Source organism: Ictidomys tridecemlineatus, chromosome 8, assembly GCF_052094955.1.
Source record: "Ictidomys tridecemlineatus isolate mIctTri1 chromosome 8, mIctTri1.hap1, whole genome shotgun sequence".
In the NCBI taxonomy this organism is placed as follows: Eukaryota; Metazoa; Chordata; class Mammalia; order Rodentia; family Sciuridae; genus Ictidomys; species Ictidomys tridecemlineatus.
Genome location: NC_135484.1, coordinates 128356879 through 128380991, shown reverse-complemented (window position 1 = coordinate 128380991; position 24113 = coordinate 128356879). Strand labels below are relative to the sequence as shown.

The 24113-nt window shown below is 37.5% G+C and overlaps 2 non-coding genes across 2 annotated transcripts; both read right to left on the bottom strand.

Moving 5' to 3' along the window:
* Window positions 1-7530: 7530 nt before the first annotated feature.
* Trnat-cgu (transfer RNA threonine (anticodon CGU)) lies at window positions 7531-7604 on the bottom strand. The gene has a single exon. It is a non-coding gene; the product is annotated as a tRNA-Thr (tRNA).
* A 7855-nt stretch (window positions 7605-15459) lies between these two features.
* On the bottom strand, window positions 15460-15531 carry Trnaa-agc (transfer RNA alanine (anticodon AGC)). The gene has a single exon. It is a non-coding gene; the product is annotated as a tRNA-Ala (tRNA).
* Window positions 15532-24113: the final 8582 nt, after the last annotated feature.

Here is a 24113-nt window from a genome sequence, read left to right as displayed (position 1 = left end):
GAGAATAGGAGAAAATCTTTGCTTCTGACAGAGGACTAATATTTGGAATATATAAAGAACTCAAAAAAAACTATACCCAAAAGTCAAATAACCCAATTAAACTCTTCTCCAATAAGCTAAACAGACACTTCTCAAAAGAACAAATGCAAATGGCCAACAAAAATATAAAAAAAAATGTTCAACATCATTAGCAATTAGAAAAATGCTAATCAAAACAACACTGAGATTTAATCTCATACCAGTCAGAATGACAGTCATCAAGAATAAAAATAGGGTCTAGGGGTCTGGGGCTGTAGCTCAGTGGTAGAGTGCTTGCCTAGCATATGTGAGGTACAGGGTTCAATCCTCAGCACCACATGAAATAAATAAAGGTATTATGTTCACCTACAACTAAAAACAAAATAAAAAATAGTAGGGGTTGGGACAGTGGTAGACTGTTATAAATGCTGGAGAGGAATCCTGTGAAGAAAAAGAAGCACAATACACTGAGGGTGGATATAGAAATCAGTATGGAGGTTCCTTAAAACACTAGGCAGGAACCATCATATGACCCAATTATGTCACTCCTTGGTATTTATCCTGAAGAATTAAAGTTATCATACTATAGTGATCCCCATGTTTATAGTAGCACAATTCAAAATAACCAAACTATGGAGCTGCCTAGGTGTCCATCAACAGATGAATATATATGGTGTATATATTCACAGTGGAGTTTTATTCAGTCTTAAAGAAAAATGAAATTATGTGAAAAATGAAATTATGTTATTTGCAAGAAAATGGATGGAACTAGAGATTATTATGTTACATGAAGTAAGTCAAACTCAGAAGGTAAAGAGGAAAAAGGAAAAGAACAGTGGGGCAGATCTTTTTTTTTTTTTTTTTTTTTTTAGAGAGAGAGAATGTTAGAGTCTGTAAACAAGTCAGGATGGCGCCTGGCAAATGTTAGAGTCTGTGGTTTGTGAAGTAACTTGAGTGAGCTATTCAGTGTGGAGATTCCTTATTGGTTGACTGCTGTATCTAGTTTATGCTAATTAAGATAAGCTGTGTGGAATGTATAAATACCACTCCTGTCCTACAATAAAGGGCTTCCACTCTTGCTGTATCAAGTACACAAGTTGTTTGTCACCCCCCGGTTATTTTGCCCAGCCAGCCGGGCTGTGGCAAGGAAATGTGATATCTTTTTTTTTTTTCTTTTATGTGGTGCTGAGTATCAAACCTGGATCATGCCCATGCTAGAGGAGCACTCCACCACTGAGCCACAATCCCAGCTTGGTACAAACCTTATGAAAATCAAAGGGAGAATAGTAGAGGAAAGGGACCAAGGAATGAGAGCAGCAATGGAGAGGGGAAGTGTTGGGGAGTGATATTACCAAATTATATTGTTATATTGTGTGCATGTACAAATATGTAACAGCAAATCCTAACATTATGCACAATTATTATGCACTAACAAAAAAGTGTGAAAAAGAATAAGAAGGCAACTCTGCTTTTACCTGAGTTCAGACTTCTAGACTCCAGAATTGTGAGACAAAAAATTTCTGTTGTTTAAGCCACTCAGTCTGTGTTACTTTGTTATGACAGCCCTGGAAAAGTAATATAATCATAAATGCTTATCCAGGAAACATTTTTTAAAATAACACACATTTTGTTCAATGTTTATAGAGAAATACAACTGATTTGCATGTTGGTTTCATATTCAGCAAACACACTCTTCTCTCTTACCCACTCTGAACATGAATCTGTATATTATTTTAGATTTTCTACATAACATTTGAAATATAAGAAGTATCATTTCTTCCTTGCCAATTTCCACATCTTTTAATTCTTTTTCCTGGCATACTACACTGTGGTTGCTTTCAGTATCATGTTGAGGAGCAGAGAACTAAGTGGAAATCCTTCTCTTCCACCACACAAGAAAGATTTTTTCACATGTAAGTAAAATGTTGTGTATATATTTATGAATAACCTTTATCAGATTATGAAATCCCCCTCTTATCCTAATTTTCATCAATAATGAATATTTAAAATATCTGAGAATGGATGAATATCATGAATGAATTTTGGATTGTATATATCACCTTTTCCATCTATCAGGATGTTCATACTATTCTTATCCTCTGCTTGCTACAAGCCAATAAAAGCCTCCTTCTAGAGTGAAACACACACACACATTTTTGCTGCTACCAAAAAAAAAAGTCATTAATTTTGTTTCCTATTGTCTTTCTAACAATAGAAGAGTTTAGCTTTGTTGGATATATTTTGGCATTCAGCATCCATTCCCACTTTCTTTTGGTTGACGGTCTATACAGGAAGATCTGACAACCTTAAAAGTATATTTCTGGACACCTGGGCAGCCTGGGATCTTGAGATTGAACCAATTATTAGATGTACTCCTCTGAGATGTAGAAGGCAGAATATCATCCTGATGATTTTGGATTTTTTATTTAATAGCAAGCAAGTTTTTGGATACTTTTTCTGATTTAGTCTGGTCTCTGGTTTTTAGATTTGAGAGACAGTAACTGCAGAAGCAGTGACCACAGTCCATGTTCCCAAGCCTAGTCATCTACCTCATGAGTTTGGGATGCAGTTATAGAGGAAGTAGTCTGCTAATCTTAACTTTGTGTTTCCTGTATTGCAGCTACAATGGTGTGTTCTCAATAATTTCATTGATAGCTTCCCTTGTAGATTAGTTTAGTAGATTTTTTTTTAGACTCAAAGGTCCATCCTCATCTGTTGCTTCTCCATCTCTTCTGATGATTTTATATTAATCCAATTTCCTGAACTTATCTCCTTCCTGCTTAAAATTCTTAGAAGCTCCCTATTTCCTACACTGAAACCTGAATTATTTTGCAGATTAAGAAATATCAAAATAAACAATAGCAATGGGTTATAAGAACCCACAATTCCCCACAAATAAACAAGTAAATGGAGGGAAAGAAAATGCTCTTCTTGTAGTAGGAAATCAACACATAATTATTGAATGAATAGCAGATTTACAAAATCACCAGTTGGCAATAAGTGATTCAGGCAAGAATCCTCAATGGGTACCAAATTAAGTGGGTAAAAGTTGAATGATAATAATATATTCACATACATAGTCTCAAAGTATCTCCTCACAAGATATTTATTGCAAAGGAAAAGGTATTGTAAGGGTCTGGCGAAACGTCGGAGGGAGAGACCACCCAAGAGACTGACTCCATGCAATTGGCAAAAGGGGATATTTATTGGGGATCCATTCCAGTGCGCTGGGACTCTGTGCTCACTCAAGGAGGGAGAGCAGCCCAGAGCCCAGAGCAGAGTTCAAGTGGAGCTTAAGTACACTTTTTGGAGAGAGTGGGGGGCTTTGCATACATCAGAACAAATCATCATGAGGCGCGGGAAAATTGAACAACAACCCTGAGTCAGGATTAGTGCATACATTGGCGGGAACAATCAGGCAGGAGTGATTGGTGCTCCTAGGTGGGGTACACATTCAAACTGATTGGTTTAGGTCCTGCAATGCCTACGTGCCAAGCAACTTGGAACCCTTAGCTATTAAACAACCAGAAAGTCAGTGGAAATATTTACTGGGCAGTTCCAGTATTGTCCTAACAGCTACAGGGATTACAGGTTTTGGGGGTAGCAGAGGGACTCTAACAATACTAGTCTTTTACTTTTTAACCCAATCCCTGCACTTTGGAAACTTTAGGATGCCTGGTCTTTTACACTTTAACTCAGGCTCTGCGGCTTAGAATCAGCTTGGAAATTTTACCTTTACAGTATGAGAAACTTGGCAGATACCATCATAACCAAACAATCAGGGAAACACCACTGGTAGTGGGATGACTGATGGGTCTCCTGTTAAGATGCAAACAGTATCAGTTCTCTGGTATTCCTGCCGGTGATACATGATGTGCATCTAATCATGAGGGAATAGTAGATTAACCCACATTCAAAAATATTCCAGAAAACAGTCTGGCGTGGTGGTGCACACCTGTAATTCCAGCGGCTTGGGGGCCTGAGGCAGGAGGATCAAAGTTCAAAGTCAGTCTCAGCAAAGGTGAGGCACTTAGCAATTCAGTGAGATCCTGCCTCTAAAGAAAATACAAAGTAAGGCAGGGAATGTGGCTCTGTGCCCTTGAGTTCAATTGCCCGTACAAAAAAAAAAAAAAAAAAAGCCATAAAATAATTAGCCTGGACTCTAAAAATGTCAAAAAAAGAAAAGAAGGGGCTGGGGATGTGGCTCAAGCCTGTATATTAGATAACAGTAGTGTACCAATGTTAATTTCTGATTTTGATCATTGTATTTTGGTTATACAAGAGAATGCTCTTCTTACTAGGAAACACACTGAAATACTTAGGAGTGAAGGGTCATGGTGTACAAGTTATTCTCAAATGGTTCAAAATCTGTGTGTGTGTGTGTGTGTGTGTGTGTGTGTGTGTGTCTAGAGAGAGAATATTCTATTTGAGAAGATTGGGTAAAGGATACATAGGAATTTTTGTCTTATTCTTGATACTTTTCTGTAAAAATAAGATTATTTTAAAGGTAAGAGTAGGTAGGAGTCAGGACTGGGGCTGTAGCTCAGTGGAAAAGTGTCCCTAGTTCTATCCCCGATATTAAAAAAGAAAAAGAAAGAAAGAAAGAAAGAAAAAAGTAGGAGTTAAAAGAAAAAGAGTGAAAAACATTAGGATAGTCAAGCCTTCATTTAACAAAGGTTCCCTTTTGGTTAATGGTGGGTCCAGAACATGTATACAGACTTTATTATTCAAAAAACAACATGCTAAGAAGCTAGGGATTTAGTCTGGTGGTTGAAATCTTGTCTATTATGCCTGAGATTATGTAAATAAAAAGATTTTTAAAATGTTTTGGGCTAAAGATGTAGCTAGGTGATTGAGCACTTGCCTATCATGTACAAGGCACTAGGTTCCATCCCCACCCAGCATGGGAAAAAGTTAGCTTTGAGTTCCTTTCCCTCCTGTGCATTGTCAGTTACTTTATTGCCTTCTCTGCATTTATATTTACACAGGTGTGTGTGTGTGTGTGTGTGTGTGTGAGAGAGAGAGAGAGAGAGAGAGAGAGAGAGAGAGAGAGAGAGAGAGAGAGAGAGAGATGGGGGGTGGGGCACGACGAAATCGTCGGGACACAATGAGAGCCATTGAGTTTTGCTTTTTCCAAAGGGAGAAAACAACTTTGGATTAAATTGAGAGCTCCTTCACTTTACAACCTGTAGGAATTCTTTGCTTAGTTTACATAGTGGGGAGACGCTCTTTGCTGAGTTTGCAGATACTACCAAGGTCTTTTAAGCTCCTTAGATAACTGCCTTGGGCTTCAAAAGATTTTAGACAACTTATCCTCTGACTACCTTATTTTGGCAGCTAGGAACTTCTGGTAATAAACAGAATAACAAGCTAAAAATTCCAGAATTCTCAATTAGCAAAACTAAATACTCATTAAAACATCAGCAAATTCATCAACATAGGTAAAGAGAGACAGGATAGGATTATTTCTTATTGTTGTATAATTAAGCAAACATAATGAATGCATCTACTTATTTTTCTGCCCAAATTTTTCACTTACAATGGCTTGAAAAGTAGTCACATGTGAGAAATGTCCCCCTTGAGGTTACAGAAATAGACTCAATATTGCGGAGTTTTTTCTTCTAAAACTCAATACCAAATCCTTTTGAGTATTCCATGCATTTAAACTCTCTGCATCTCTGCTTATATTGCTTGAAATCTGCTCTTTTTGCTTAATTTCAAATCTATTTTCCAAAAAGAAAGCAAAAATATTTTAGAAGAATAAATATCAAATATTGCAATTTTTTTCTTGGCTAGTCAATTTTTGAAAAAAGTATGTGTTCATGCCCATTTCCACATGATTTTGGTTGCTCTTGATATAAAATTAAAGCTCCTAACATGGCCTATAAAAGCCCCACGTTGGGGGCTTGAGGTTGTGGCTCACTGGTAGAGCATTTGCTAGCATGTGTGAGGCACTGGGTTCAATCCTCTGCACCACATAAAAATAAATAAATAAAATAAAGGAATTGTGTCTATCTAGAAATGAAAAAAATATATAATAAAAAAATCACGTGGTTTGGTCCTGTCCTCCTGTAGTCTTATGACTCATATCCTCATCATGCCCTTGTTCCTTTCTTCCTGTCCCATGCATTTTGCTGACTCCCTCTGCCTAGGCTCCACCTGTCTTTTCTGTACTGTTCTCTTACTTGGCAAGTGAAGCCTGTCCTTCTTTGTTCTCCCGGATTAAACCAAATCTCTCTTAATGTTAGTCATTATTTCACCGCAGCCTCGATGTTGTATTTATGTCTGTTATTACATAAGTTATTATGTATGTTATTATGTAAGTAATTTGTCTCTCCCCTCCCCGGTAAGCTATCCGTTGGAGTAGAAAGTATCAGCTCACCTTTCTTTACCTTGTTTATGAGTAGACACAATAATTTGGGGGACAAATAATGAAATGAGTAGAGCTTTATAATTATATCAACTAAAATAGATGGTTTACTTTCTACTCTTTTGAGACCAGCTTTAAGAAGGGTTTGTGCACCACATAGAGTTTCTTCCCAAACATATTTCCGCGATCTCACATCCAGAATAACTTTGGGGAATTAGCATGCTGGTCGAGTCATGACACCTTTAACTAGTTGTCTGCCTCTAATGGCCTGATTTAAATCAAGTGAATACTGGGGGTGTAGCTCAATGGTAGAGTGCTTACCAAGTATGTACAATGCCCTGGGTTTCATCCCCAACGCTTAAAAAAAATAAAAAATAAAAAATCAATATAGTACAGGGATTCTGATAAGAATCAATGTCAGAAAATAAAATGTTTTTCTAAAATAGCCTCTATTTGCTTAAGATCCATCATTTAGCCTTATACAACAGGACTAAGAATAGAACCTAGAGCCTTATATATACAAAGAACATAGTCTACCTTTGAACTACATCTCCATCCCTAGTGATAGCTCTTCGTTTATCAAGGGTTGTTTTCCAGTGGAAGATTTCTTGATGTTTAAGATCATAAGAAATTTGGGGTTACATCCTCGCCTCATTATTGGCAGTGATAATTTGGTAAGTTACTTCACTCTCATTCCTAATTTCTGTAAAATGTGCATGTAAAATGAGTATTTTTATACATTAAAAGTATTTGAGAAAAGACACAAATGCCAGAGTAAGTACTCTGTGAGTTGCGGTCATTTTTCATTTATGCATGATTTAAGATTGTAGTTTGAGAAATCATCAGAATATATTTTAAATGGTTTGAATTTTAAAATTTCCAGTTGTATTGTAGAAATTCCCTACCCGTGGTTGATCTTGAGCCCCCAAATACAGTTAAATCTCAAAGTAATCATGAGATAGATCATCATAGAAACTTATAGTACTTAAGTGTGTAGTCTAAATGAGAAGTCTGAGAGGTTAAAGTTCTAAACAGTAAGTTTAATGTTGTGATAAAAAAAAAAAAAAAGACAATGATTTCAGATTAAGATTTCAAGGTGCTCACTCATCTGCCCAATTTTTTAAGAAAAAGTATTACTAACAAGGCCCTGCTGGGATTCGAACCCAGGATCTCCTGTTTACGAGACAGGCGCTTTAGCCAACTAAGCCACAGAGCCACGCGGCTGGCAGCCCCCTTTCCTGAGAGAATTGTACTTCATTAGGTGAAAAGCTGTTTGCCAATAGGGGTTATTATGCAAGGGCTTTTCAAATATATTGATTTTATAATAAAGATGTAATCATTTCTTTCAAACTCAACAAAACATATAACCACGCTCGTGCAATTACATAGAAAATGTACTAAGCACGTCCCTGCGGGCAGATAAAGCCAAGGAATGGGAAAAAGTGGAGACCCACACTAGCGTTCACAGCAGAGGATGGAGGCATCTGTGAGGCCTGAAGAATTTCTACCTTCCACCGGGTTAAGGTAATTCAGAACCGTCCAGTGATTGGATATTCTAAAAGTGGAATGAAAGGCTTTTCTAGCAAGATAGATCGATTAGGACTTTTCTCAAATTAGTAATATTCACGGGTGTTAGAAGATAGCACACTTGTGCGTTGAAAAGCAAAAATTCCTGAAACGCTGGTTCCCCAAACAGCTGTCAGATCTTACTCCCCTTGAGAAAGTAGGAGGCAGCAAGAAGGCAGCTTGCTCAGAGCTCACTGAACCGTTTTAGGATTCAAACCCTAAGAGCCTTCCCTGCAGGAGGATTAACTAATTGAAAAACATTTCCAAGTTATAGCTACTATTCTTAAACTGTCCTACTTCCCTGCCTTTATTTCTTAAATGGAGGGCTGAGGACCAAAAACAGGGTCTCCAGCACACCATGCAAATGCTGTACCACTGAACTATGGCCCCAACCCCAATTTTTCCCCTTTAATTAGAACAGAAACCGGGGCAGAGAGTGAGGGAGTGCACCAAGCGATCAAATGCCACTGAACACCTATCCAGCTTCCACTTAAAAATACAATAAGGACGATTCAAAAATTATTTTGTTTACTCAAGTAAAGATTTCAAAGGACCCTGGGCCTGATAAGGTTTTTGATTTCCAAAGTCTTTCAATTTCTATTGGGCATTGAAATTAGTTCTGTGGCTACAATCAGGTTCAAGATAATCACAGAGGATAGAAAAATCAAACAAGAAATGTTAATAAATTATATAAATATCATAATAGAAGAAGAGCGAGGTCATAGATGAGCACTTATCCGGCTGGTAATCTAGTTCAGTACATAATAATGGTACTTCTTTTTAGGTAATCTAACATTGCCCAGTTGCAACTAATTTTTTTCAAATTTATTTATTTAATTTATTTTTTAAATATTTACTTTCAGGGTAGATGGACACAACACAATGTCCTTTATTTTTTTAATGTGGTGCTGAGAATGGAACCCGGGTCCCACTCATGCTAGGGGAACACTCTACCGCTGAGCCACCATCCCAGCCCCTCAACTAATTTTTTAAATGTCACTTTATTTAAATGTTACTGAAAACAGGCTTAATAAATAAATATATATGTATATATGTTTTATAGGTAGTACTTGAATATATCTAGAGTGTTTTTATGTTTATCCCAAGTATTTACCCAACATAAAGAATATCTGTTGAGGTGTAGTAAAATAAATCTGACCAAACCCCAAAAGTAGAAAGTTCAGCAAGGCATTTGAAATAAATTATCATGAGAATATAAAAAGGCAAAATCAGTGAAAACTAACCCAATGGAGTCCTCCTAGAAATAGATTTATGCTCAAAAAAATAAATGTGTGAGTAAACCGAAAGAGTAAATAAATCACAGGAGACACCAGACCAATTCCATGCAAAAATGCTAGCCCTGTTCAGTTTTCTGCAAGCCAAGTAAGGCGAGCCTAGAAAAGCACTTGGAGGATTGAGAATATATGGATGAAAGAAACTGGTGTCTCATTCCCCAGACTAATGTCTTCTTGCATCTATTAGAACCAGGAGAGGGAAACATAAAATTTATTGAGAAGGCAGGATAAAGAGGAGATAGAGAATCAGTTTACAATTTCAATGTTTGGTGGCTGTAAGGATTCTGGCTGTGAAAATGTACAGGACAGCATTCCTCTAGTGAGCAAACTCCTGGAGGGTAACAGGCACCCTGTTTTCCACATTTGGAATATTCTGCAGTTTCCCCCAGGAACTAGTAAGATAATTACTAGTGAAATGCCTAGCTGCTGTGGCAATGCCCTGCATGAGGAGGCTCTGTGCTAGAGTCTTATCAGCCTCAATCTTGATCTCAGGCACATAGCTCCTGGGAGTAAAGGAACTTGCTTACCAGATAACTACAATGTTTCACTAAGTTGGATGCTCCTGGGCTGCCCCACTAAGGGTAACTTCAGAAAATGGACTTTTTGGAGAGCTACACAAAGCTCCTAACTTTGCATATTGCAACTGCAGAACCTGAGGAATAAGCTGCATAATGTTGCTAACTCTGTAATCTGCCTAATAACAAATGAACAATAATGGACTACTAATGTCAATGACCTAATGTAACCTATTGATAAATAAAGCTGGCAGCTTGGGCCAGAAGCCTTCTTCCATTCTGCCATTCTGCTCCTGCACCTTGCTTCTGTCTTTTGATTTCTTTACAGCTTTCTTTCTTTCTTTCTTTTTTTAGTTGTCAATCAACCTTTATTTTATTTATTGATACATGGTGCTGAGAATCCAACCAGTGGTTCACACATGCTAGGCAAGCGCTCTGCCACTGAGCCACAACCCCAGCCCTACAGCTTTTTATTTCTTACAGGTGGCACAAGGCTGAGTATTCTGTGGGCAATAAGAACACAAGAGAATGTGTTAACTTAAGATATCTATTTTTTTTCCAAAGATGGCTAAACACAGGATAATGGGAGAAAGAGCTATAAGATGAACTGTCTGTGATAAGAATGGAGAGGAAAGGTGTTTGAAAGAATGCAAGCTAGAACAAATTTCCTGTATCAAAAAGTTGTGCAGTGGCAAGGCCTTCAAAGAATATGGAGAAGACCAACCATTTTGGATTCTTGCCTCAAGCGTAGTGAAGGAGAACCAAGAGAAGATACCATTTAAATTATATTCTCCTTACCTCCCTCTCCTGGATCTCTTTACTCTCCAAAAAAGTTTGGCTTATTTCTCTTAGCATAATGCTCTCAAGTTCCATTCATCTTCATACAAATGGCATAACTGCATTCTTCTTTATGGCTGAACAAAACTCCATTGTGTAGGTATATGACATTTTATTTATCCTTTCATCCACTGACAGACAGTAAAGCTGGTTCAAATATTGTTAGGCATAAATCACTATAGTTTCTTACTCCAATTCTTTAAAATAAATATCAAGGAATATTTATCCTAGTTAGCTGGGTCTATAGTGGCTCCAGATAATGGTTCCATTCCTAGTCTTTTGAGGAAACTCCATACTGGTTTCCATAGTGGTTGTACTAAGTTACCATCCCATCAACAGTTCATTTTCCCCCATACCCTTTCTGGCTTTTCTCATTATTCGTTTTCTGGAAGGCTGTTAGAGTCTGTAAACAAGTCTGGATGGCGCCTGGCATTTTGCCAGAGGGAGTGGTTAATGTTAAGGTCTGTAAACAAGTCTGGATGGCGCCTGGCAAAATGCCAGAAGGAGTGGTTTGTGAAGTAATGCCAGCAAGCCATTAAGTGTGGAGATTCCTGATTGGCTGACTGCTGTATCTAGTTTATGTTAAGATAAGCTGTGTGGAATGTATAAATACCTCTCCTGTCCTACAATAAAGGACTCCTACTCCTGCTGTATCAAGGTACTTAAGTTGTTTGTCACCTCCCCCCCCCCCCAGTTATTTTGCTGCAGCTGGACTTCAGCAGAAGGCTGCCATTCTAAGTGGAGTGAGATGAAATCTTAGTGTAGTTTGATATTAATTTCCTTCCTTGCTATAGATATTAAATATCTTGTCACAGACTTGCTGGCCATTTGTATTATTTTGTGAATTGTCTATTTAGTTTATTAGTGTTTTGCCAACCTTGTTGATTTTTTTCTTTTTTAATGGTCACAGTCTGAGACTTCCACTGATGCCTTGAGTAAATAATTGAGGTATTTAGGATTTTTTTCTTTAACATTTTCAATGCATAACATATAATGTTTCCACCCACCAAATCCTTTCTTATGCCCTTTACATTATTACAGGGCAGGGCCACTCTGTCTCCAGTCTTCCTTCCAGTGGAACATTCATTCCAGGTGACCACAGGTGGTAACTTATTTCATATTTCAGAGATTCTTGCCAAGCACTGCCAGATTTCCTTTGCTGATGTTTAAACTCTTCTGTATTTGACACATTTTCCTGATGTTAGGTTTCCTGGAATGCACTCTGGTTACAAATGTCTTGTGTGGAGAAATGCTCTCATTGGCTTCTTTCCTGAGACCTGGGTAGTTCTCCTTTTGAAGGAGGTCCAATGTAGTCAAGTAACAAGAGAGGTTAGTTTAAAAAAAAAAAACAACTATATCATATATATTTTATTTTCAAATTATTGAGAGCTCATTGGCCACAACCTAAGAATGAACAGTGCAACGATTTCCATACAGTACAATATAGATCTGCTGTATCTCATTTCTCCTTGTAATGAAAGGATACATTGTATTCTTCACTAAATGACCTTAATTCAGAGCTAATTTTCTCTAGTCACAATGATTTTAAAAAACTACTAAATGGAGTCAAATTCAGGGTAGGCTCACAGGAGTTTCATTGCTAGTAAATAGGAGTCTTTGTAGCCTTTCTTTTAAATGCTAAGAAATAAATATCAGCAATTAGAAGGATTTTCAGCTCTGTTCATTTCTATGTTATTATGAAACAGGCTCTTCCTACCTTTATTTTTTTCCCCCTTTAAAAAATGTCTTCATTAGTGGGGTTGGGGTTGTGGCTCAGTGGTAGAGTGCTTGCCTAACATGTATGAGGCACTGGGTTTGAACCTCAGCACCACATAAATAAATAAAATAAGGGTATAGTGTATATCTACAACTAAAAAGTGCATTTAAATTTTTTTTAAAAAAGTTTTTATTAGTGCCTTATAGTTACATATAATGTTCATTTTGACATAATCATACATCCGTGGAATACAATTTGCTCCATTTTTGTCCCAGTACTTCCACTTTCCTTCCCCTCCTCCCTCCCCCTGTTCCCCTTCCTCTACTCTATTGGTCTTCTATTTGTTTACTTATTTTCTCTTTTTTAAAAAATTTTGTTTTAATTAGTTATACATGACAGTAGAATGTATTTTGACACACTCTACACAATGGAGCACAACTTCTCATCAGTAGTTAATCATACATGTATATAGTGTAATAATGTCTGTCTCATTCTATTTTCCCACCTTTTGCTTTTATTTAATAGTCTTTGGGCAGGAAAAAAACCTACAGAAAATGAGATTAAGCTTTATCTAATTAAAATGATAACCTCTTGAAATATTGTTTAAAGTATTTTTATTTTCCTATCAGGGATCCATAGTCATGTGATAAAACATGAAGACTTAGTCCCAAGTTATGAATGTCAACTCTTCCATGAAATAAATTTATTTCAGGAAACTTACTATATTCTTTCTTAATGATTAAACCAAGACCATCATCCCATTAACAGATAGCCTCAATTTTAAATGTGGGGAAGCACGGTTTAGGGTATATCTCCTCTGTGCCAGAAAGCCTTTAATTATTGCATGAACTATTTTTTTTTTCCCAGTGAATAGCTCTGCAAATTAGAGATCTCAGGAAGTAGAAATTTTGAGTTTATAGTCCTAGGACAATCATGATAGAATTAAAAAATAAATAAATAAATAAAAGCTTCTCTCAACTAGGCAAGATTAATGTGAAGAAATTTTTACATCCCTTTGATTACTTCCTCTGTCCTTGATTTAAAAAACTATCTGGGGACATTGTATGTCTATGACTACTTTAGTAGCCAATAGTCTCTCTAGATAAACTCAGCCTGAGGAAGGAATAAACTTGCAAATATACCTCTCGAATGTTTTCTTCTGCCTTTTTGGATATTTGGAGATAATTTAAGGGAGACTTTCTAAACCAGTGATTCTCAGCCTTGACTGCATATTTAAAACACCTGTTTGAGAGGGTTTTAAAAATGCCAATAACCAGGTTACATAGAGACAAACTAGAATCCTTCAAAGAGGGATCCAAGTATAAGAAAAAGTCAGCACTCTCCATGTGATTCCAACATACAGCCAAGTTAGAGAATCACTGCTCTTGTTGAATGAAATTTGGAGACTAGGGAAACTATATTGATTTCTGTCTCCTCCCAGTCCTTTCATCACATGGGCACACATCCTACTGGACAAAATAAATTTGGACATTTTTCTTGTATTGTAGCTACATTTCAAAAGAAGTCTTTCTGTGTAGTCAGAAACAGAAATTTCAAAAAATAATCTTTGAGCAATTGATCACAATCTGGCGATGACCTTGATGTGACAACAAAAGGAAAGGTGGAGAGAAAGAAAAGGAAGGCATAAGGAATAATTACAATTTGAAACTGTTTACTAGGTGGAACTGGTATTTCACAAGGTCTAGCTTAGGCTGTGGGTGATATAGCACAATGAAAAAGCCAGAAACCAGAAAGGAAACATTCTGTAATTGGTTTCCACATTGGCCATAGCATCTGTTGATAGATGCTATGGTTGCTACTTTTTATTTAGTTCGGAGTGTTCTAATGTCTTTAAAGCTACATCAGGCTTGTAATAATTATAGGCCTGTAATAGTTATTGGTGAGAGCAATTGTTCAATAATTGCCGGCACAGGGTGATTTAATCTGGAGGTAACAGATGCTAATAGAAGCTAAATTTCAGGGCATCACAGTTTCATACACCCAGTCAAAGGCCTACACCTTAATTTTGGTTTTCCTTGTAGAGGCAGGTGGCACAAGCCCTGGGTACACCTATAGCCATCTAGAGTTCTGACAAAAAAGACAGTAGGTAGTTATTAATACTTTTTTAAGAATTTAATACCTGACCCTCATGTCCATTAAGCGTTTTCAGTTCACTGCAGGCAGGCTGAAACTGCTTATTAACTGAAGTTGCTTGAAGTCTTGGCCAAGTGGGAAAAAGGAGAACACAGGAAATTCTGTCAATGTCCTTTACTTGTTAATGCGACAGGGTGTCACTAGCTGGAAGCTGAGGTTGAAGCTCCAAGATTAAAAAAAAAAAAAAAAAAAAGATATGCCCCTTTTCCAAAGGGGGCTAGACCTTCCACTAAAAAGACAAAGGAGCTAGCCCGAGAAAGCCATACTTGCAATGAATAACGTAAAAGCTCCAGTTTTACAAACTGAACCTGTTTTTTCTTGAGAGGAAGAATTGAAGTGAGCAGTTTGAGAATCAGTGAGGCAAATATAGAAATTAAAAAAAAAAAAGAGGTCACATCCAAAATGATGTGAAATTACTGACAAAATGCAGTAACTGGGAAAGAAGAAAAAAAAATATCTGTGTCGAAAAGTTTCTATATCACTTCTTTGTGTTTGGTTTCTGAGAGAACTGCCGCCTTTTGAGCTCAATTTACCCAGTACTGCATATAGTCAGGCCTGGAATACAGCATTTTCTTTCCAGCGAGTTGTGTGAAATCCATCATCTCTCCAGGAGTCTGGAAATGTGAAACCTGAGACCAGCGCTCGGCCTAACCGCCCATCCCCCATCCCACCCCTGCATCAAAACCGAGTGAAAACTCTAATTCATTCACAAACTTTCCTAATTTAACATTTATATAAGTGAATATCAATCTTCCCTCCCCCCCATGGAACACCGTCAAAAATTATTCTTGTTTTCCCTTGTAGATCACCACCTGTAAAAGCTGCTGAGGTCAGAGAATAATGAAATTTAATAAAATTTAAAAGTCGAAAAGGCTACACATAGCTAGAGCTATATGTAAGCACCGGGAGAAGAAGAAGAATTTTCGAATTCTACATGGATGGGCTGTGATTATAATGTAGAAGAAATGATAGCGAGAGAGAAAAAAGTGGAGATGCTGGGGATCGAACCCGGGACCTCATGCATGCTAAGCATGCGCTCTACCACTGAGCTACATCCCCGACATGCCAAATTGCTTCTTTTTAAACCACTTTCATGAAATAAAACACATTTACTCCCTTTAAATATTTACATGTGTTCTTTGGTGAGCGAGTATTAGAATTTTCATCTCCTTTTTTTATAGAATTTTGCCACCGAGGAAACCTGATTCCCCACATTTTGTGGACGTTCTGTAAGGAATGCCAACAGCCCAGTATCGGAAATCTCAGTAAGAAACACTCTCCCTGATCCGCCCTTTCAGAGTGACTTTCTCTTTTAAAAAAGACCTTCAGGATAAAGAATAGATCCTTCCAGGAAAGACAGAAAACGTTTTACCAATGACTATCTTTACGTAACTGCAGCCAATCAATTCCTTCCCCCATCTTCGCGTCCTTTTCTCGGGCGGACGCCGGAAATCTCTCTGCACTTTTTCTTATGACAAGAGGAGCCAGTGGAAGAAAGATTTCCGCTAAAATGATGATATGATGATGACGATGATGATGATACATAGAAACTTGTTTCACTCTCTTAACTGGGAGGGTTAAAGGGTAAAGATGTTAGATTGCCTCCCGCAGCCTCGTGATCCGCAACACAAATCAAATCCAGACCATAAAACTCCTCCGGTCTTGCTCTAATTCTTCGGAACCAAAAGCCATGAATGAAGCAGAAACGTGTTCTGAGATTGAGGAGCTCTACTTGCGTGTTGTTTGATTTTCTGCTGAGGGGATGATTCTACCGGACCTCTGCCTAGAGAGTTCAGGAAGACCTCAGATACAGTGACCTGTGAGCAATCAGGAAGGATGGACACGGAATGCCTAGTAGAAATCAGGGTAGAGGAATGTAGTGTGAGGAGGTGGTGTAAGGGGAGGCGTGGCAACACTAAGGATACCAGGAGGAGCAAGGGAAAGATGAGGCTGGAAAAGCTGTCTTGACAAGATGATACCAGCATTTCTCACCCCCTTTCCCTTGCTAAGGAGACCTAAATTTAATAGTAGATCGTTTGCCTAACTAATGAGTGGTCTAAATCAATTATGGGTGGGTTTTGTTGTTGTTGTTGTTGTTGTTGCTGTCGTCATTTTGGTTTTTGCCAGTGACAGTTTGAAGCGGGGTGTGGCCTTCTGGTGGATAAGACGTAATGGACAGATTTCCCATAGGATTTCACATTTTCCCTCGAGAATAAAAAGAAATGTGAGTGAAGAGGCTTGCATTTTATTGTAGCATTGCTATTTGCTTTTCAAGGAACGCAATCTGTGATAACACTCAGGAATCTTGAGAGAACTAGATTAAAATTTTCTCTGTGTAAGTAATGATTGTTTAGCTAAGAGCCACATGTAAATGAAGTTGCTGTTGTTTGAACAAGAAACAATGATAAATTACATTAACTATATACCAAGCACTATATATGGAATAGACTAAATATATATATGGAATAGACTAAATATATATATATATATAATGAGACACAGGCTACAGAAATTAAACAGCTTTTTCTTTTTTTACAGTAGAAGAGTCCTTTATTCAGTTATCTTTGTTTATTTCTTTTGAGTTTAGAGTAATAAAACACATTAATTTGGAAGGACATAAACATTGATGGTCAGGGCAGAGATGTCAGCAAATGATGGTAGAGAAATCTCTGTTGCTGAGAACTCATGAATATCCTTCTCATGGTTTACTTTATATTTACAGATTTTTATCAATCTTTAAAATCCATGCTTTGCCAGGCATGGTGGTGCATAGTTATAATCCCAGCGACTAGAAAGACCCAGGCAAGAAGATCAAAATAAACAGCTTTTTCTAAGTCACAAAATTATTGATAAGCAGAGATGCCAGAGTATTTTTATAGGGTATTGATTTAACATTTGAGCAGCCATCTTAAATGTTAATGGCCATTTTGAGATAAGTTTGGCTTTCCTGTACTTCCTCTCACAGGAACTCCTCCAACCCCTATTAGTGACCTACCCCCTGGTACCATAACCCTAAGCCAATCCCAGAAGAACAGGACCCCTTTGCTCTGGAAAGCCCCATGGTAACATCAACCTAAGCCAATTCCATGCTATTCCCCACCGGCCTAGCTCTGACCCAAGCACCCCCAGCCTATCCCACAGTGACACAACTGCTACTCCAAACCCCTACCCTACAAAAGCTGAACACCCGAACATCTGGGGCCCTCTCTCTCCTATAGAGAGATGTTCTTTATTTGTCAGCTCTGACAATTAAACTCTCATGTATCTCGGCCTGATCTCCATCTTTCATTTCTCACTTACCCATCTCTGATTCCTCTTTCACTTCAATTTTATTATACAATCTCACCAGATTATTCTTTCAAAATGTAAATTTTTAAAAAAACACTTGCTATAAATGTTATTTATTGCTGAGTAACACTCTAAATTTTATTTGGTGGGAAAAGAATTTTATTATCTTACACATTTTGTGGGTCAGGAACTCAGGAGTGGTTTAATTGAATAACTGGGGCCCTGATGTCTCATGAGCTTATAGTCATGGTCTACAGTGCTTCAGTCCTGGGAAGATTTTCTAGGTGTGTAGAATCTGGGTAGGGTTCTCAGTTCCTCCCCATGTAGGATGTGGAAATGGAGGAAATTACACAAGGGTAGGATTGGGGCCATACTGGAGGTTAGCCATTCAAAAAAAAAAAAAGGATGCTTACATAAATGAGTAAACTGGAGAATATTTTCAGTGGCCACTTAGGAGATTCTCAAGGTCAGAAATTGTGAGATTTGCCTTGAGTTTTCTAAATTTCATTAGAAGAAATGAAAAATTCAGGCTGGGCATGGTGTCACATGCCTGAAATCCCAGTGACTTGATAATGCTGAGGCAAAAGGATCACAAGTTCAAAGTCATCCTCAGCAATTTGGTGAGTCACTAAGCAACTTAGTAAGACCCTGTCTCAAAAAACAAAACAAAACAAAACGGCTCTCAGTGGTTAAGCACCTCTGATATCAATCCCTGATATCAAAAAAGAAAAATAAGAATCAGAAATTTAAACAAAATTTTCATAAAATGTAATTTCCATTGTGGGACAATTTTATTGGCAAGTTCTATGATATCTTTTTTTTTCTTTACATTTTTTTTTTAGTTGTAGTTGGACAAAATATCTTTATTTATTTTCATGTGGTGCTGAGGATCAAACCCAGAGCCTCACACGTGCAAGGTGGACGCTCTACCACTGAGCTACAGCCCCAGCCCCAAGTTCTATGATATCTTAATGAAAAACAATAACTCCTATTTATACAAAATATTCCACAAAATTTACAACTGCTATTTCAGAGTATAATATCAAAACCCAAAACCCAATGGCAATAATACAAGAAAAAATAATTATAGGATCACATCACCAATGAGCATAAAGGCAAAATCATTAAAAAAAAAAAACTAGCAAACAAAAATTAGAAATTAGAATATATTTGAATATACTACTATGGAATGAGCTATTGTTTTATTTATTTATTTATTTATTTTGTGGTGCTGAGGATCCAACCCAGTGCCTCAGACATGCTAGGCTAGTGCTCTACCACTGAACCACAACCCCAGCCCTGCCAGAGTTATTTTTAAGAACGGAAACATTTATATCAGCAGAGTTTGGGTAAAGCAGTGGGTACAGTTCATTCAATCATTAAAGGCCTTAAGAGAAAAGGGGGAAAAGGAGGAAGGAATACTGCTCCCAGTTAGCCTTCAGACTCTAGACTGCAACATCAACTTTTGCTGGAATTGCTAACCTGCAACTCTACCAGAGCTGAACTTGCACTTTACAGTAACTGCTTGAGTCAATTTCTTAAAATAAATCTCAATATCTCAATGTAACAGAAGTCTGCCTCATGCTTTGAACATAATCCTTGTTTTTCTGTCATTATGGGTTTTTAAAAAATAAATTTAAATTTTTTTTAATCATAGGTGGAAACAATATCTTTATTTTTATGTGGTGCTGAGGATCAAACTCAGTACCTTATACATGCTAGGCAAGCACTCTACCTCTGAGCCACAACCCCAGCCCCATTATGATTTATTTAAAAACTGACATTTTACCCCTTTCTCTTCTCCCCACCCCACTTCCCTCAATCTTGGGAGAATCTCTGTTCCCATCCTATACCAAGTTATTTGTCTTTGAGCAGACACATATCACAGGAATAAAGTAATTCAGACTTCAGGGATGGTACCAGAAGACCTAAGTAGGGCTATCTCCCAAGTCTACAAGTGAATTACCACCCATGACAAGGCACACCTGGAATGTAGCCTTTGAATATCATCTCTTTAAAGGCCTCTTGTTCCCCCTGACTGGCAGAATCACAGCTTCTGGTCTGTGTATTTCTAGTAGTAAAACAATAAAACCTTTTTTCCCCTTTTTCTCAAAACCATGTTCTCATTATTGGATTGGCATTTTTACCAAAAACTTGGTCCTTGTCCCCAGTGCCAATCCAATAACAAGGCCACAGTTTGAGGAACAGGAAAAAGATTTTATTCTTTGCTAGCAAAGGAGTAACACAAAGGACTTCTGTCCTAGAGGTTGTGATTCTGCCCATCTGGGTGAACAGGAGGTTTTTAAAGAGGTAGTTCAAAGGCTCAACGCATGATGTCTGTCAGAGTTGTAATTCACTTGTTAATTTGGGAGATAGTAGTTTCCTCAGAAATGACTATCTTCTGTTGCCATCCCCAAAGTCTGAATTACTTCTTTCCAATCATCGTTGTGTTCTCAAGAATAGAAAACTAATCTAGGATGAGGAAGAAAGGCCATCTGGTTTCCTCTGAGATTAGGGAGTGGGAGAGATTAGGAAGGAGCAAAGAGAGAGGAAGAAAAAGAAACATGTTCATGTTAAAAATAAGTCTCAGTGACAGAGCAGCAAGAGTTATATTCAAAGCATAAAGTGGACCACTGTTACAGCATCAGGAGCAAGAATTGAGTTTTCAGTAACATCAACAAATAGATCACTAGGTATAGCTCTGTGAACTCTCATAGTTCAGAATACAAAATTGGAAGTTCGGGATACAAAAAAAATGGAAGTTCTGGTAGACTAGGGCATAAAATAAACTACCAGAGACAATACAGTTGCAGAGAAAATCCACGGATCTAAAGGATTGCCCAAGTATTCAGCAGAGTTCTAATCAATATGCATGTGAGGAAACTACTCAAACCTGGAGAAAGAACTATCTGAATCAGAGGAAACAGTACTGAACACATAGGGCTGGAAAGAATATGTTTGTTTTCACCCAACTAGACTGTAAAACCTTACTATTCAAGGATCCGTAAGTTTGAGTACTGAGAAAATTCTTGCTTTATTTGTGAAAAATTTGCATAGAAATTGTACCTGCCCTATCTAACAAATCTTTTTTTTTAACTATTTTTTTAAAAAACAGCTTTACTGAGGTGAAGTTGATATACAAAAACCTATACATATATTTAATTTCATAGATTTGCCCATATACATATACCAGTGAAATTTTAACAGTGGTTTACTTTATGCTTTGAATATAGCCCTTGATGCTCTGTCACTGAGACTTATTTTTAAAACAAACACCTTTCTTTCTCTTCTTTTCCCCCTTTCCAAATCTCAGGGGATAAATGGTTGCCTTTTTTCCCCATCCTAGACTTATCTGTCCCTGAGCATACACCCACCACTGGAATGAAGTAATTCAGACTTTGGGGATGGCACTAGAAGATCTCAGAAATTACTAGCTCCCAAGTTAACAAGTGAATTTCAATTCCAACAGAGAACTATTGGAATGTAATCTCTTTAAATCCCCCTTTTTCCCATGTTGGCAGAATCACAAGCTCTGGGACAGGAGTCCCCTGTGTTTCTCCTTTGGTAGCAAAAATAAAACTTTTTCCTTTTTCTCAAAACTGTATCCTCATTATTGGATTGGAACTGTGTCCTCCTTATTATTAGATTGGCACTGGGGACAAGGACAAAGCTTTAGGTAACAAATCATCATCACAATCAAGTTAATAAGCATATCCAGTAATATTACTCATCCATAAATAAGAATGAAATTATGGCATTTGCTGGTAAATGGAAGAATCTAAAGACTATCATGCTAAATGAAATATACCAATCCTAAAAAACCAAAGGCCAAATGTTCTCTCTGTCATGCAGATGCTAACACACAATAAGGGTGGGGGGGTGGGTAGAATTTCAATGGATTAGACAAAAGGAAATGAAGGGGAGAGGGGGGATGGGAATGGGAAGGACAGTAGAATGAATTGGACTTAACTTTCCTATGTTTATATGTGAATCCATGACCAATGTAACTATACATAATGTACAACCACAATGGGAAGTTATACTCCATGTTTGTATGTCAAAATACACTCTATTGTCAAGTATATCTAAAAAGAACAAATAAAAAATAAGCATATCCATCAGCTCCCAAAGTTTCCTTTCAACTCATTTGTGTGTTTATCTGTTAAGAATACTTACCTTGAGATCTATGCTCTTGACCATGTAGTATGTAGTATGTTGCCTCACAAATCTTAAGAGAAAGACCTTAAAAATTCCTTAAAAAGGAACTCACATACTTCATAGATTGTGGGAATGTAAATTGAAATCATTGTCTCTAAATAATTGACTATTCTTTGGTAATGGAGGGAGTTGAAACATTTGTATGGGTTAACCAATTACCTTGAATAGCAAGAGCAGAACCTTAAAAACATTGTGAATACTTTTAATGTGAATTGTTTTAGGAGGTAAGAGGGGCAGTTTTTGTTGTTTCTGTTTTGAGGATACATTTCATATCATTTCATATTCTAGGCATTTTTAGTTTTTCCCAAAAGCTGCCACCAAGGTTTGGGCCACATCAATAGATTCTTGTTGTGCCAATGAAAGACCCTAGCCCAGTTAGCCCAGTTACCTAAGGCCAAGATATGAAACCAAGATACCAGGCACCAGGCATGCTCTCCGGACAACCGGTTGAAGAACAGAGCACCCGCATCCTGAGGCATGAATGAATAAACCGGAACAGATAAGCAGGAACAGAAAGAATAGAATGCAGACCTGTGGTTTTTGGAATGCAGACCTATACCCCCTAGGTGGCCTATATGCTAGATTTAAACAAACCAATAAGAAACCTGTTGCTTCCCGCGCGCGCGCGCACGCGCAAAACCTGTCCCAAACCCTATAAAAATCTCTGTATCCCCAAGTCCGGTGTGCCAGTTCACCGAAGCTCCGGCTGAGGTTCTGCTGGGCACCCGCAGGCGCCTGTGTCCCAATAAACCAACCTCTTGCTTTTGCAGCCAGTATTTCGTGTGATTCTCCTTGGACAGGGATACGGGGGTCTTTCATTGGACGGGGGTCTTTCACCATCATGTCTTGAAGATACTCTCAGCTCCTGAAGAATGCTACTGTGAATTGGAAAGCAAAGGAGAAAGGGACTAGGAGAAGTGGATTAAAGTAGAATCTGAATAATAAGGAATCAATTGTATAATTAGATAAAGAAATGGAACATTCCATGGAGAGGGAACAGAAAAGATAACAAACCTTGTGGTAGGAATTATCTTAGTCAATTCAAGAATCATTTTAAAAGGTAAGTATGGTTGAACTTAAAAATTTTAAGTCCTAGTTTTTTGAACCTTTGTTGTATAAACACAGTTTACTTTTCCTTAGTGCTTTTCACATTCAGTAAACAATCCAGGAATATTACCATTTTGTAAATTATAGAAATGTTATATTTCAAAACTTAACTAAGATTTGTTTGCCACATTGCAAAATCAACTGGACAAGATGGGCATGACTCTTGGCTTTATACATTCAACACAAACATATTGGTGTCTTCATTGTGTTTATTTCATTCATAATGGTTCTTTTAAAGATACATGAACTTGATTATATACTATTATAGTTTTCTAAAGTAGTTATTCTCATGTATTTACATAAAGAAATAAGTATGTTATATATTTAAATATCTTAATTTTCTTTTTTTTTAAAGAGAGAGGGAGAGAGAGAGAGAGAGAAAATTTTAATATATTTTTTTTTTTTTTGTTATCGGCGGACACAACATCTTTGTTGGTATGTGGTGCTGAGGATTGAACCTGGGCCGCATGCATGCCAGGTGAGCACGATACTGCTGAGCCACATCTCCAGCCCTAAATATTTTAATTTTCAATGCATAATTACATAATTACTGTCTCATTCACAGCCCAGTTGTGCTGGGGCAGTAGGTAGTTTGCATTCCCTAATAAACAATATGTTTACATATTGTTACATACAGTTTCTGATCTGATGTAATGCTTACATCAGATCAGAAACTGCTCCAAAAAGAGTTTAATGGCAACAGGATGACAACACTTACATCCCTCACAGTGCTTTGCCAAGCAGTTCCTCCTCCTGGTGTTTTGTCTAGTGGTGGTAGGCTGGATGAATGACATGTATCCTTTCCACAGCTCCCTCAGTTCCTAACCTGTCCCTAAAAAGGGATTTTTATATATCAGGCTACAGAAGCAGGATATCAGCATCAGCTTGTCTAGTTTGCTTGTCTTAGCAATGGCAGAGAAATAAATACTTGTTTCCATTTTCAGTGTATTTTTTTATGTGAACAGAAACAAAGTAATTTATTATCAATATTCCAAAGCACTCAACTGAATCAAAGAATGAAAATAAGT